The 14,996-nt window shown below is 39.8% G+C and overlaps 1 protein-coding gene across 2 annotated transcripts in view; it reads left to right on the forward strand.

The window, feature by feature from the left end:
* Positions 1-5,515: 5,515 nt before the first annotated feature.
* Positions 5,516-14,996, forward strand: part of TMOD3 (tropomodulin 3) — an 88,608-nt gene continuing 79,127 nt past the window's right edge. For both annotated transcript variants that reach the window (XM_029236954.1, XM_029236957.1), the window contains exon 1: positions 5,516-5,683. The gene's annotated coding sequence lies outside the window, so the exon portion shown is untranslated. The remainder of the gene's footprint in view (positions 5,684-14,996) is intronic.

Genomic DNA, 14,996 nt, shown 5'->3' on the forward strand with positions numbered 1-14,996 from the left:
CATCTGTGTGGATAAAGACTTTGGTGTTGACTAAAAGCTTAACTGTAAGAAGTAGAATGTGCCTGCCTAAAAGCCAACTCTAGCTTCAGTGACAGTAGACAAAGAATCTTGATATTTGTCCAGAAATCTGTTATTTGTCCTGGGCTTTGGGCCTCAGCTTTTGGAATGCCTACTTCAATATTATTCCCATCATCCTTAAACTTTGGCATGGTTGGTGATAGGTATTTTTAAAGGTAATGCTTATATATAATCAGTCAACAGTGTCACTGATAAGAACAAAGTATGTCATTTAAATTTGCTATTTTATGAATATTGATTTTCAGATATAGGCAGGTATTCTAGATTGAGTGAAAAATCTGTTATTTATTTCTTGAAATTCTATCAAATATAAATGTATATTGCTAATTGGATAAGTAAAATGCTGTAATAATTGCTGACTGTGAAAGGTTTCTTTTGTCTTCAACATTGATTAAAAATAAATTAATTCAAAAATTATTAAAAAGTATTAAGAACTTTCAAGTAGATAAGTAGGGAAATAGGTTGACAGTTACTACAAATATAAAGAGAGTGCATTAGTTTAGATAACTTAGGAAGAACAACAATATCTTTTTTAGTCAATATATGCTTAAAATTTTAAAATAATAATACAAGGAAAGATAAGTAGAGATTACATCATACTATTATTCTTTTTTTTTTTTTTTTTTGGCGGTAGCGGGCCTCTCACTGCTGTGGCCTCTCCCGCCGCGGAGCACAGGCCCCAGATGCGCAGGCTCAGCGGCCATGGCCCACGGGCCCAGCCGCTCTGCGGCATGTGGGATCTTCCCGGACCGGGGCACGAGCCCGTGTCCCCTGCATCGGCAGGCGGACTCTCAACCACTGCGCCACCAGGGAAGCCCATACTATTATTCTTTATAGAAATCTTTGGTGTACCTAGCATGTATAATTTAAAACCAGAATTTAATTCTTATTTAGTTCCATTTAGGACATGGCTCTGTTCATCCACTCGCCTCTGCCGAAATCTGGCTCTCCAGTGACTGTAGGAGAGTCTAACAGCTCACAGAACTGGGAAGTTATTGTTCCTATGTTATACTATGTTAAACTTTACTATTTTAGCACTAACATTTTAAATAATATTAAAACAATAATTTAACTTTTGGCATCAAAATTTAAGTTTATTTGTGTATCCAGAAGTTTATTTTTTTGATAGTGATATCTGTGAGCAGCCTTGGCTTCAGCTGAAAATTTAAATTCTCAGCCCTTTGGCACTTAGCTGAAATATGCATTTAATGCACCTTCAGCGGAGGCACAGTAGGGTATGAAAATATAAGGAATGGCAAAATCAATTCCAGCTGATGGCCTTAGGGAAGTTTGAGTCAGAAACAGGCATTTGAGACGGGCAATGAAACATGAGGAAGCTTCTAACAAGCAGAGATGGGGTGCTAGGGAAAGATATTTCAAGCTAAAGGCTTTGCCTGAATCCTTTCTATAAAATTGTGCACCCCAGCTATGGTGTTTGTCTTCTCTGATTCCTCCCTCCCACTGCTTTAACCAACTCCAAGCTCCCAGGAATGAAATCCTTACCTTTTAGTTACAACTTGATGTCTTTAGCTTAAGTTTTCTCAGTTCTCCTATAAAACACGTTAAAAAAAAAAAAAAACTTCAGTATATCAAGGAAACTATTTCCTAAAGGAACTTTTGATAACAAGAAAATTGCTGCTGGCATTAATTTGCAAATGATGATTCAGTGTGACACGCTTTATGAGTTACTCTGGCAGGAAGTTTAAAGATAACACTACTTAGGGCTTGTAATACATTAAGTAAAGTCACAGTGTCATTTTGTCAATCACTTGCACTCTGACAAAACTCTGAAAACTAACAGGATGTGTACTCTTTTCCTTATTCAAATATTTTACCTAACAGTCTCAGATATGTTCTCTTTCCTATGTTGAACTTAAACAAACTGTTTTCCATTACTTGAAGTGGGATTAAATATGTGGGGGAGGGGTGCCAGACCACTTTTATTTCAGAGAATCGCCTGTCATGGAATAGGCACTGCAGTAGTCAGCTTTGCTAGGTCAGTCTATAGTAACAAACAAACCTAAATCTCTGTTTACTTCTTGCTCGCATTACACATCAGCACCTGTGTTCAGCCGAGGCTCTGATTCCATGTGACTTCTCATTCTAAAACCCAGGCAGAAGGACAAGACTATTTGGGACATGCCATTCTCTTGGTGGAAGGAAAGAGTAAGCACACGAGTAGGAAATGGCACTCTTAAAGCCTCCACTCAAAGCTGTCGTATTGTCGCTTCAATTCATTTTATTGGCCAAAGCAAATTCATGTTTGTAAGCTTTGCGATTACAATATGACAGTATTTTTGTGAAGAAAGAAGGAAAAGAAGCCTGAAGAGAGGCACTGCAAGTCATATAACAGTGGGTAAGGTAGTCTTTTCCTCTACGGGAGAGCAAATAGTTGGGAACAATATTGCAATCCACCACAGGCATTTAGTGGATTAACCTTTTCACTTATTTATGTAAATATAATTTTCAGGTTTTGCCTTTTTTTCCATCTTCTAGAACTGTGCTTTTTCTAACCGTAAGCTAATAATGGCAACCCATAAAGTGTAGTCCTTTTAAGAGAGCTCTGTCCCCACTTCAGGATGAGTTTCACTGGATCTTGTCCTGTGGAGCCAAACCCTCTCACAGCTGCTGTTTATAGCTGCATCAGGACCTTGGCTGGCATTTACCATGAACCTTGTGGATCTGTATCCCACTCATGCGCAGGAGGGGAGGGAAAGTTACTCATTTATTTACAAATATTTATTGAATACCTATTGTATGTCAGGCATTGCTGCAGATGCTAGGGAGAGAGGGGTAAATGATGCAAACTCCTTAAGCTTACATGAGTAAATAAAGCAAGATGTTAGGGAGTGACAGGTGCTAAGAAGACAAAGCAAGTAAAGAGAAAGACAGGGTAAGAGGATCAGAGAAGACCTTTCAGAGGTGACATTTGAACAGAACCTTCATGAAAATGAGGGTGTGAGCCACGAGTATTTGGGAGGGACGCATTCTCCTATGTAGTAGAAAGAACTTGAAGTGAGAAAATAACTTGGCAGGATTGAGAAACCTCAGGGAGGCCCCTGTGACTGGAGTAGAGCAAAAGAGTGTATGTGTGGTAGGAAATAAAAATTTTCATGTAAGGACTGGTGGGGGTGGATTTAATTGTAAAGGAATTTCCTTTCCTTTCCAAAGGAAATGTGTTGGGAAGCCCTAAGTGGTTTGGAGCAGGAGGGTGACATGATCTGATTTATTTTAAAAAGGTCATTCTGGCACTGGTATACAGAATAGATTGTAGTTAGAGAGAGAAAGCAGTGAGGAAGGTTCTATTTTTTTACAATTTTATCCAATACTAGGATGTTATTCTTAATACGTCTGGTACCATATGTGGTATTTAATGTATACGGGTTTAGGCGATTCATATTTGTGAGTCTTGTGATTACAATATGATAACACTTGTCTGAAGAAAAGGAAAGAATCCATCATCACATCACTTTATTTTAGAAAAAAGAATTAGAATAAGATGAAGGCATTTGTTAGGAAAAACTTAAAGAGCTAAAAAAGAAAATATATTTAATGTATGCCTAATACCCCATATTGGAAGGTCAGGGAGGAAATGTGTCATAGTTTAAATCAGTCAGACATTGAATTAAAAGCCCTCTCTGCTTCTTAAAGAGCAAAGCAGAAGAAGCCATATTGCTGTAAAGGAAAGTCCTTCTTAAAATAAACCATATCTGGATAACCATGGTTCTCTGCTTTGCTTTTTCAGGAACTCTATTTTGTCAGTTTCCCCAGAGGTGTAGCAGGAACTCACAAGAGACTTGCCAGTTAGCATAACACCTATATATTAACTTATAATGAAATACAGATCTACCAAATGAATCCAGATATTCAGCTCATCCAGTCAGAACAGCATCTCCCTGGACTGTGTTAGAGAATTTTTTTTTATGTACCTTGGACATGGTCACAGATGATCTTACTTTAAAGAATTTGATGAAATTTAGGAGACAGTCTGATCAACAGTGGAAAGCATGCTAGAATTTAAGTCAGGCTACTTGTACTTCATTTCTAGATCTCCAGTTACTGGCTGTGTGACCTTGCACAGATTACTTAACTTTTCTGGGTCTTAGTTTTCTCATCTGTAGAAATGGAAGATACTACTATATTCTTTGCAGGGTTATTTAGAGGATTGGATGAGATATTATAAAGGGAGTGCTGGCACAGTTCTTGGCGTGGGTTAAATATTCAATAAATATTAGTTGAACCTGAATATGTAGGAAATTGCTCTCAGCTATTATCTCCAAGAATATTTGAGAAATTGATTCCCACGAAGATGCTATAGAAAATAAGATGCAATGGCACAAAATTTAATGTTAATTGCCTCCTAAGTGTATTTGCATTTTGGAGGGGTTTTTTTTCCTTTTTTCTCTTTCTTTCTTTCTTTTTCCTGAAGAACTCCAAATCGTCAGTGATCTTCATTGCTAGAATTAGTGGATGTTAATTGCATGAAATTCCAGGGTGTTTACCTGGGGTGCTCCCTGCTCTGAGGGGAAGAAGTAAATGCCAGGGGAGGCTTAACAATTAGTCGGCTCCCACACTGGGTGTAGCTGGAATGTGTCTCAAGCAGGCACTTCAATCCTCTATCTGGCTGTGTTCTTTGAGAAGGCGTATCAAAGCTGAGCATTACCCCGGGGAATGGTTTATTCCTGAAGAGCAGGCCAGGAAAATTACCAGTGAGTGATTAAAGGAATGAATGCAAGGCCGTGGCTGTCCCCTATCCTCAGAGCCCTGGACAAAAGGCAGCCATTTCATAGGCCACCCTAGAGCTGCCATCTGAAGTGTTCCCGCTGTCTTCCTCTTCGCCTTCAGAGTGCCCACCTGCCCCAGTTCCCCCCTTTAAGCAGCGCTTCTACTTTTCTCTCCCACTTACATCAGCCCAGTTCCACTGCCTGTCGTGCAGCTTGAAGCTGGAATGCAAAGATGGGATGGGGTGGAAACTGATCGCGGCGACATCACCCCTGGTTGCAAACCTAAGGAAATCACTAGGGCCACTATGCGCTTGAGGTGACATCCGCCTGATTTACGTCCCTCTCGTGGTTGGCCTGTTTCCTTTTCTATCATTTTTTCACGACAAGTTTAAAGGTCTCGATGTTATGTCCTCACATTAGCAACGAAGGGTACAACACAAGTCCTGCCTTGCGTCCCTCTTGACTAAAAGTCAAAGTAAAGAGGAAATCTATACTAAGGAGCCTCTAGCTGCTGTTTATAGCTCCCAAAGGGTGCAAGGTAGATATTTCCACTAGTAAAGTACGTTTTCTCAGGCTGGTGTAAGGCTTGGTATCCGCAGCCACTTCCAAAGTCCTGCACACAGAAAAGACCAGGGTCTGCGCTGAGCCGCGCCCTCCTCGCTCGAACTACAACTCCCAGGATGCCCCGCGACCTGGGAGTGCGCACGCGCATAGGCGGCGGAGTGGAACCAGGGCCGTCGAGTTGGGGGAGCTGCCGGCGGTGTATCAGACAACTCCCTGGGAGGCGGCAGCAGGCAGACGGGCGGGTACTGGGAACTGAGCGGCAGACCGTCCCTGTGGGTCTGTGAAGGAGGTCGGTGGCCCTAGCGGGCTCCAGTCAGGTAAGCCAAGCCAGTGCTTTCCAGGAAGTACGTCTGCGGGCGCGGGCAGGGAGTCGCACCGGCCATGGTGGCTGAGGCGGGAGAGGTTGCCTTCCAACTGCCAGGCTGTGATCTCCTTCCCTACCAGTCCCTCTCGGGGAGCGAGGGGACGCTGGGGTCTGCTTCGGGGCTAACGGGCCGGAGTAGGAGCCGTGGGACGCGCTGGGCGTTGCCCGCGGTGGAGGCGCGCGAATCCCGAGTTGCTGATGAATCACTCGGGGGCCCGGCCTTGCCGGGTTCGGGACCGGACCCTTCCCCTCCCGGCTGGAACCTGCGCGGGCCGCGACCGTGCGAGCTCGCGGTGCCTACCCTTTCCACCCCACCGAGGTGTAGCTCTGGGGACTAGCGTCTGAAAAGGTTTTTTTCACCAAGACTCCTTCAAAGGTTTCTGCTGGGTGAAAGCTGCAAAGAAGAAGAGAAAAAAGAAGTAGGGCACACCCTTTTCTTTTTGATTGAAATCTGGCTTGTCTTGCGTTCGCCGTTTTGATCTATCTGCTCTTAGAATAAATTCCTGGCTCCTGCGCAGCACAGCTGGATTCGGCTGTGAAGTTTGTATGTTGGTTTGTTTTGAGGACGTGACTGGGTCGTTATATTTTTGCTTGCAGAAATTGGTGTGTTTCCTCTGCAAGCCCGCATTCTGATTACAAACAAATGAGAAACAGCCGCAGGGGGATTTTTGTTCTGGTTTTTGGTTTTTTTATGTTTAGTTAAGAATCATATTTCCAACTTGCCCTTGGCTTCTCTTAAAACCAAAAGTCATCTGGTAATGAACACTGCAGTAAAACTTATCCCAGGAGGTCATACTTGAACAGGAAATAAGCCTGTGGAGATTTAAGTTAGTTATGTGCGGTCTCCCTTGGTTTGTAACATTTTCATGCAGCTCATGTTTCTTTTTCTGAGAATTCCTTCAGATTTATTTTTCAGCAGATTAAATTGATTAATTCATTGGCCTGACCAAAAGTATATTAGGCTTAGAAAAATAGTTTTGTCCAACCTCATTTACCTTTGCCAGTCTCTTCTTCCTAGTCCTAGGCACCTTTTTACCCTATCACTTCTTTAAGAGCCCACAGTCATTTTATTAGAATACTTAGAATCACTTTTCTAACACATTCCTAGGAAAGGAACAAAAAGGGAAACAGTGAGATGCGGCATATTTTGGCTCGTTTAGCTTGCTTGCTTTTGAATCTCTCAGGATTTCTAGTTTGCTCGTCTTTAAAATGAGGTTGTTTGGCCAGATGACCCCAAGATTGTCAGCCCTAGGTATCTGATTGTAAAAATTCATTTATTTTATTCAGTCAGGAAACACTGGCCACACCTGTCATTCCAAGCCCGGTGCTATGCATGAAGGAACAAAATTGAGTTCTTGAGGATGTCACTGACCTAATGCGCAATTGCTTTTTATCATGTTGTTATGACTAGTTACAAAGTTTTGTGGTATACCTTCCAGGCCAAATTACTCTCTAATTAATAACTTAACCTAAAGTTAAATACATACAGATCAAATCCAATTACAATGATCAGTTTCCTCTAATCGGAGATTTTTCAATTGTTAGCTACTGGTCCATTTAAATAAAACACAAGTTTAGTACAACAGAAAGGACTTGAATGGTGTAGGTGGTGCTTCTCAAACTTTAACAGCCATAAATCACCCAGAAACTTGTAGGTTTGAAGTGGGGGCTTGGATTCTGCTGGTCAGAAAGAGAATACTGTAGTTGCAGTGCGAGGCCACACTTTGAATATCAAGGGTTGGGAGATATTTTAAGGTGTTTATAATGACAGTTTAAAGACCAGTGTTGATAAATGCTGGAGAGGGTGTGGAGAAAAGGGAACACTCTTGCACTGTTGGTGGGAATGTAAACTGATACAGCCACTATGGAGAACAGTATGGAGGTTCCTTAAAAAACTAAAAATAGAACTACCATATGGCCCAGCAATCCCACTACTGGGCATATACCCTGAGAAAACCATAATTCAAAAAGAGTCATGTACCACAGTGTTCACTGCAGCTCTATTTACAATAGCCAGGACATGGAAGCAACGTCAGTGTCCATCGACAGATGAATGGATAAAGAAGATGTGGCACATATATACAATGGAATATTACTCAGCCACAAAAAGAAACAAAACTGAGTTATTTGTAGTGAGGTGGATGGACCTAGAAACTGTCATACAGAGTGAAGTAAGTCAGGAAGAGAAAAACAAATACCATATGCTAACACACATATATGGAATCTAAAAAAAAAAATGGTTCTGAAAAACCTACAGGCAGGACAGGAATAAAGATGCAGACATAGAGAATGGACTTGAGGACATGGAGAGGGGGAAGGGTAAGGTGGGACGAAGTGAGAGAGTGGCATGGACATATATACACTACCAAACGTAAAATAGATAGCTAGTGGGAAGCAGCCGCATAGCACAGGGAGATCAGCTAGGTGCTTTGTGACCACCTAGAGGGGTGGGATAGGGAGGGTGGGAGGGAGACGCAAGAGGGAGGAGCTATATGTATAGCTGATTCACTGTTATACAGCAGAAACTAACACACCATTGTAAAGCAATTATACCTCAATAAAGATGTTAAAACACACACAAAAAAGACTAGTGTTGATAGCTGTGATATGAGGTGCATAGCAATGGCTTTTTCCAACTCTCAATTTAAAAAAAGTAATCCTACTCTAACAAAAAGAATTTCCTTCACAAGTTTTCTTTTTTCTCTTCTTTTGCTCCTTCCCTTCTCCTTTCTGTTTGATGTATCCTCTCAGCTTTTTTTTTTTCTCTCCTCCTCTTCCACCCTCAACTGTTTTCATTTACGTTAATTCAGTAATTCAGTAATTCAACTCGTGTTTTGCCCCATCCTGTTCAAGGTATTGTCTTAGGCTCATGGTGAATACAGACATAGAAGACATGTTTTTTGTCTGGGAGCCTACTCCCTCTGAGATTAGGCGTGTGTACTTGTTTATAGTTCAGAGCACTGTAAGAGTTGTCTGTAGGGAATAAAATCTTGCGGGAGGAGTTCAGACGGAGAGATCTTCTACAGTTCTCGGGGTAGGAAGCAAGTGAAGTCATCTTTTTCCCACTCATTGGTCATCTGTTTTTCCCCAGGCTGTACTCTCTGTACTGTTTGAGTGTGTTTATGACATATCTACATAGAATATAGTACAATTTCATAAATTAATTTATTTGGAACTTTGAGTGAGCTGGCTATATGAAAATCAGTTAGGTCTGAGCAGTATTCTAGGGAGGATGAGAGGTGGTGAAGATGAAAATAAACCTGGATAGAGGCACAGAGGAGGACTCAGTAAGACAGTAGAAAGGATCTCGCTGGTTTTCAGGTGTCTGTCTGACGTACAGTGCTCTTGTTATTTAGGATGCATTATCTTTTAAAGTTCAAATTAGCTAGAAAATTATGCCAGCTTTTCAATTGTTCTTTTTCCATCCAGAGGTCTTTATTTATTTTTTTAACATCTTCATTGGAGTATAATTGCTTTACAATGGTGTGTTAGTTTCTGCTGTATAACAGTGAATCAGCTATACATATAGCTCCTCCCTCTTGCGTCTCCCTCCCACCCTCCCTATCCCACCCCTCTAGGTGGTCACAAAGCACCTAGCTGATCTCCCTGTGCTATGCGGCTGCTTCCCACTAGCTATCTATTTTACGTTTGGTAGTGTATATATGTCCATGCCACTCTCTCACTTCGTCCCACCTTACCCTTCCCCCTCTCCATGTCCTCAAGTCCATTCTCTATGTCTGCATCTTTATTCCTGTCCTGCCTGTAGGTTTTTCAGAACCATTTTTTTTTTTAGATTCCATATATGTGTGTTAGCATATGGTATTTGTTTTTCTCTTCCTGACTTACTTCACTCTGTATGACAGTCTCTAGGTCCATCCACCTCAGTACAAATAACTCAATTTCGTTTCTTTTTATATTCCTGAGTAATATTCCATTGTATATATGTGCCACATCTTCTTTATCCATTCATCTGTTGATGGACACCTGGGTTGCTTCCATGTCCTGTATATTGTAAGTAGAGCTGCAGTGAACATTTGGGTACATGACTCTTTTTGAATTATGGTTTTCTCAGGGTATATGCCCAGTAGTGGGATTGCTGGGTCATATGATAGTTATATTTTTAGTTTTTTAAGGATCCTCCATACTGTTCTCCATAGTGGCAGTATCAATTTACATTCCCACCGCCAGTGCAAGAGGGTTCCCTTTTCTCTACACCCCCTCCAGCATTTATAGTTTGTAGATTTTTTGATGATGGCCATTCTGACTGGTGTGAGGTGATACCTCATTGTGGTTTTGATTTGCATTTCTCTAATGATTAGTGATGTTGAGCATCCTTTCACGTGTTTGTTGGCAATCTGTATATCTTCTTTGGAGAAATGTCTGTTTAGGTCTTCTGCCTATTTTTGGATTGGGTTATTAGTTTTTTTGATATTGAGCTGCATGAGCTGCTTGTAAATTTTGGAGATTAATCCTTTGTCAGTTGCTTCATTTGCAAATATTTTCTCCCACTCAGAGTGTTGTCTTTTGGTCTTGTTTATAGTTTCCTTTGCTGACGAAAGCTTTTAAGTTTCATTAGGTCCCATTTGTTTATTTTTGTATTTATTTCCATTTCTCTAGGAGGTGGGTCAAAAAGGATCTTGCTGTGATTTATGTCATAGAGTGTTCTGCCTGTGTTTTCCTCTAAGAGTTTGATAGTGTCTGGCCTTACATTTAGGTCTTTAATCCATTTGGAGTTTATTTTTGTTTATGGTGTTAGGGAGTGTTCTAATTTCATTCTTTTACATGTAGCTGTCCAGTTTTCACAGCACCGCTTATTAAAGAGGCTGTCTTTTCTCCATTGTATATCCTTGCCTCCTTTGTCATAGATTAGTTGACCATAGGTTCATGGGTTTATCTCTGGGCTTTCTATCCTGTTCCATTGATCTATATTTCTGTTTTTGTGCAGTACCCTACTGTCTTGATTACTGTAGCTTTGTAGTATAGTCTGAAGCCAGGGAGTCTGATTCCTCCAGCTCCGTTTTTTTCCCTCAAGACTGCTTTGGCTATTTGGGGTCTTTTGTGTCTCCATACAAATTTTAAGATTTTTTGTTCTAGTTCTGTAAAAAATGCCATTGGTAATTTGATAGGGATTGCATTGAATCTGTAGATAGCTTTGGGTGGTACAGTCATCTTCACAGTATTGATTCTTCCAATCCAAGAACATGGTATATCTTCTTCATCTGTTTGTGTCATCTTTGATTTCTTTCATCAGTGTCTTATAGTTTTCTGAGTACAGGTCTTTTACCTCCTTAGATAGGTTCATTCCTAGGTATTTTATTCTTTTTGTTGCAGTGGTGAATGGAATTGTTTCCTTAATTTCTCTTTCAGATCTTTCATTGTTAGTGTATAGGAATGCAAGAGATTTCTGTGCATTAATTTTGTATCCTGCAACTTTACCAAATTCATTGATTAGCTCTAGTAGTTTTCTGGTGGCATCTTTAGGATTCTCTGTGTATAGTATCATGTCATCTGCAAACAGTGACAGTTTTACTTCTTCTTTTCCAATTTCTATTCCTTTAATTTCTTTTTTTCTCTGATTGCCGTGTCTAGGACTTCCAAAACTATGTTGAATAATAGTGGTGAGAGTGGACATCCTTGTCTCGTTCCTGATCTTAGAGGAAATGCTTTCAGTTTTTCACCATTGAGAATTGATGTTTGCTGTGGGTTTGTCGTATATGGCCTTTATTATGTTGAGGTAGGTTCCCTCTATGCCCACTTTGTAGAGAGTTTTTATCATAAATGGGTGTTGAATTTTGTCAAAAGCTTTTTCTGCATCTATTGAGATGATCATATGGTTTTTATTCTTCAGTTTGTTAATATGGTGTATCACATTGGTTGATTTGCGTATATTGAAGAGTACTTGCATCCCTGGGATAAATCCCACCTGATCATGGTGTATGATCCTTTTAATGTGCTGTTGGATTCTGTTTGCTAGTATTTTGTTGAGGATTTTTGTATCTATATTCATCAGTGATATTGGTCTGTAATTTTCTTTTTTTGTAATATCTTTGTCTGCTTTTGGTATCAGGGTGATGGTGGTCTCATAGAATGAGTTTGGGAGTGTTCCTTCCTCTGCAGTTTTTTGGAAGAGTTTGAGAAGGATGGGTGTTGGCTCGTCTCTAAATGTTTGATGGAATTCACCTGTGAAGCCATCTGGTCCTGGACTTTTGTTTGTTGGAAGATTTTTAATCACAGTTTCAATTTCATTACTTGTGATTGGTCTGTTCATATTTTCTATTTCTTCCTGGTTCAGTCTTGGAAGGTTATACCTTTCTAAGAATTTGTACGTTTCTTCCAGGTTGTCCATTTTATTGGCATAGAGTTGCTTGTAGTAGTCTCTTATGATGCTTTGTATTTCTGTAGTGTCCGTTGTAACTTCTCCTTTTTCATTTCAAATTTTATTGATTTCAGTCCTCTCCCTCTTTTTGTTGCTGAGTCTGGCTAATGGTTTATTAATTTTATCTTCTCAAAGAACCAGCTTTTAGTTTTATTGATCTGTGCTATTGTTTTCTTTGTTTCTATTTCATTTATTTCTGCTTTGATTTTTATGATTTCTTTCTTTCTACTAAGTTTGGATTTTGTTTGTTCTTCTTTCTCTAGTTCATTTAGTTGTAAGGTTAGATTGTTTATTTGAGATTTTTCTTGTTTCTTGAGGTAGGATTTTATTGCTCTGAATTTCCCTGTTAGAACTGCTTTTGCTGCATCCCATAGGTTTTGGATCATTGTGTTTTTGTTGTAATTTGACTCTAGGTATTTTATGATTTCCTCTTTGATTTCTTCAGCGATCTCTTGGTTATTAAGTAACATATTGTTTAGCTTCATGTGTTTGTGTTTTTTACGTTTTTCTCCCTGTAACTGATTTCTAATCACATAGTGTTGTGGTCAGAAAAGATGCTTGATATGATTTCAATTTTCTTAAATTTACTGAGGCTTGATTTGTGACCCAAGATGTGATCTATCCTGGAGAATGTTCTGTGTGCACTTGAGAAGAAAGTGTAATCTACTCTTTTTGGATGGAATGTCCTATAAATATCAATTAAATCTATCTGGTCTGTTGTGTCATTTAAAGCTTGTGTTTCCTTATTAATTTTCTGTTTGGATGATCTGTCTGTTGGTGTAAGTGAGTTGTTAAAAGTCCCCCACTATTATTGCATTACTGTTGATTTCCTCTCCTGTATCTGTTAGCAGTTGCCTTATGTATTGGGGTGCTCCTATGTTGGGTGCATATATATTTATAATTGTTATATCTTCTTCTTGGATTGATCCCTTGATCATTATGTAGTGTCCTTCCTTGTTTCTCGTAACAGTCTTTATTTTAAAGTCTACTTTATCTAATATGAGTATTGCTACTCCAGCTTTCTTTTGATTTCCATTTGCATGGAATATCTTTTTCCATCCCCTCACTTTCAGTCTGTATGTGTCCCTAGGTCTGAAGTGGGTCTCTGGTAGACAGCATATATATGGGTCTTGTTTTTTTATCCATTCCGTGAGCCTGTGTCTTTTGGTTGGAGCATTTAATCCATTCACATTTAAGGTAATTATTGATATGTATGTTTCTATTCCCATTTTCTTAATTGTTTTGGTTTTGTTATTGTAGGTCTTTTCCTTCCCTTGTGTTTCTTTCCTAGAGAAGTTTCTTTAGCATCTGTTTTAAAGCTGGTTTGGTGGTGCTGAATTCTCTTAGCTTTTGCTTGTCTGTAAAGGTTTAAATTTCTCTGTTGAATCTGAATGAGATCCTTGCTGGGTAGAGTAATCTTGGTTGTAGCTTTTTCCCTTTCATCACTTTAAATATGTCCTGCCAGTCCCTTCTGGCTTGCAGAGTTTCTGCTGAACTCGCCTCTCCCACCTCAGAGGCACAGGCCTGACAGCCAGCTGGAGCACCAAGACCCTATCAGCCACATGGCCAGATATGTGGGGAGTTTCTTGCCTTTTGGGAAGTCTGAGGTCTTCTGCCAGCATTCAGTAGGTTTTCTGTAGGAGTTGTTCCACATGTAGATGTATTTCTGATGTATTTGTGGGGAGGAAGATGATCTCCATGTCTTACTCCTCCGCCATCTTGAAGGTCTCCCCTTCAGTTGTTCTTAAATTTAAATATATATGACTCTGTCTTGATAAAAATAGTTGAGAGCCTTTTTCCTTAGGCTGTGATAGTGGTCAAAGCACTATTGTCCTTCCTTGCTGACATTCGATTTACATGCCTTACTCTTTCTCAGTCATTTTTATATCTGACCCTCTAAAATGACAACTATAAAATCATTAGGAGGAAAATGGTAAAGAAAACAGAAAATTCTACTGAACTTCTCATAGTCCATTAGGTATGTATTGAAATTGTGAAGAATCAAACTTGATTTGCCATTTATGAAAAATTAAACATGAACAGATACAATTATATCTTTCTACCTATTTACATCTGTAATCCATTAGGTGATTTGCAATAATGAAGGAATAGAGATGTCAGTAATCCAAAGTGGAAAGTAATTGAACATGTGGAGGGTGGTATTCTAGAATTTCATTTGAAACAAAATCATTATATCTTTTTTTTTTTTTTTTTGCGATACGTGGGTCTCTCACTGTTATGGCCTCTCCCATTGCAGAGCACAGGCTCCGGACGCACAGGCTCAGTGAGCCCGCTCCACGGCATGTGGGATCCTCCCGGACTGGGGCACGAACCCGTGTCCTCTGCATCAGCAGGCGGACTCCCAACCACTGCGCCACCAGGGAAGCCCTAAAATCATTATATCTTGAAGCAGAGTGCTACTTTGTATTGTTTTACTGAGGTGTAATTAACATTCAGTAAAATGCACATATCGTAAGTGTCCAGTTCAAGGAGTTCTGCCAATTTTATACACTGTAACGTCTACCAAAAGAGATAGAAAATATTTTTATCACCATAGAAACTACCCTCATGCCTCTTTCCAGCCATTTTCCTCACCCACCCTCCGAAAGGTTACCACTTTCTTACTCTGTATTTCTGACACCATAGGTTTGTTTTGCTTAGTCTTGGACTTGACATAAATAGAGTCATACAGTAGTATGTGCTTTTTTGTGTCTGCCTCTTTCCTGTAACATGATGTTTCTGAGATTTATCTGTGTTGTGTGTATCAGTCGTTTGTTCTCTTTTATTGATGAATAGCATTCCATTGTATGAATATACCACAATTTGTTTATCTCATTTCTTATTTTTTTAAAAAAATTATTTATTTATTTATTATTTATTTTTGGCTGCG

The sequence above is a fragment of the Monodon monoceros genome, unplaced genomic scaffold (genome assembly GCF_005190385.1).
Source record: "Monodon monoceros isolate NGI ecotype Baffin Bay Population unplaced genomic scaffold, NGI_Narwhal_1 Super_Scaffold_21, whole genome shotgun sequence".
NCBI classification, from domain to species: Eukaryota; Metazoa; Chordata; class Mammalia; order Artiodactyla; family Monodontidae; genus Monodon; species Monodon monoceros.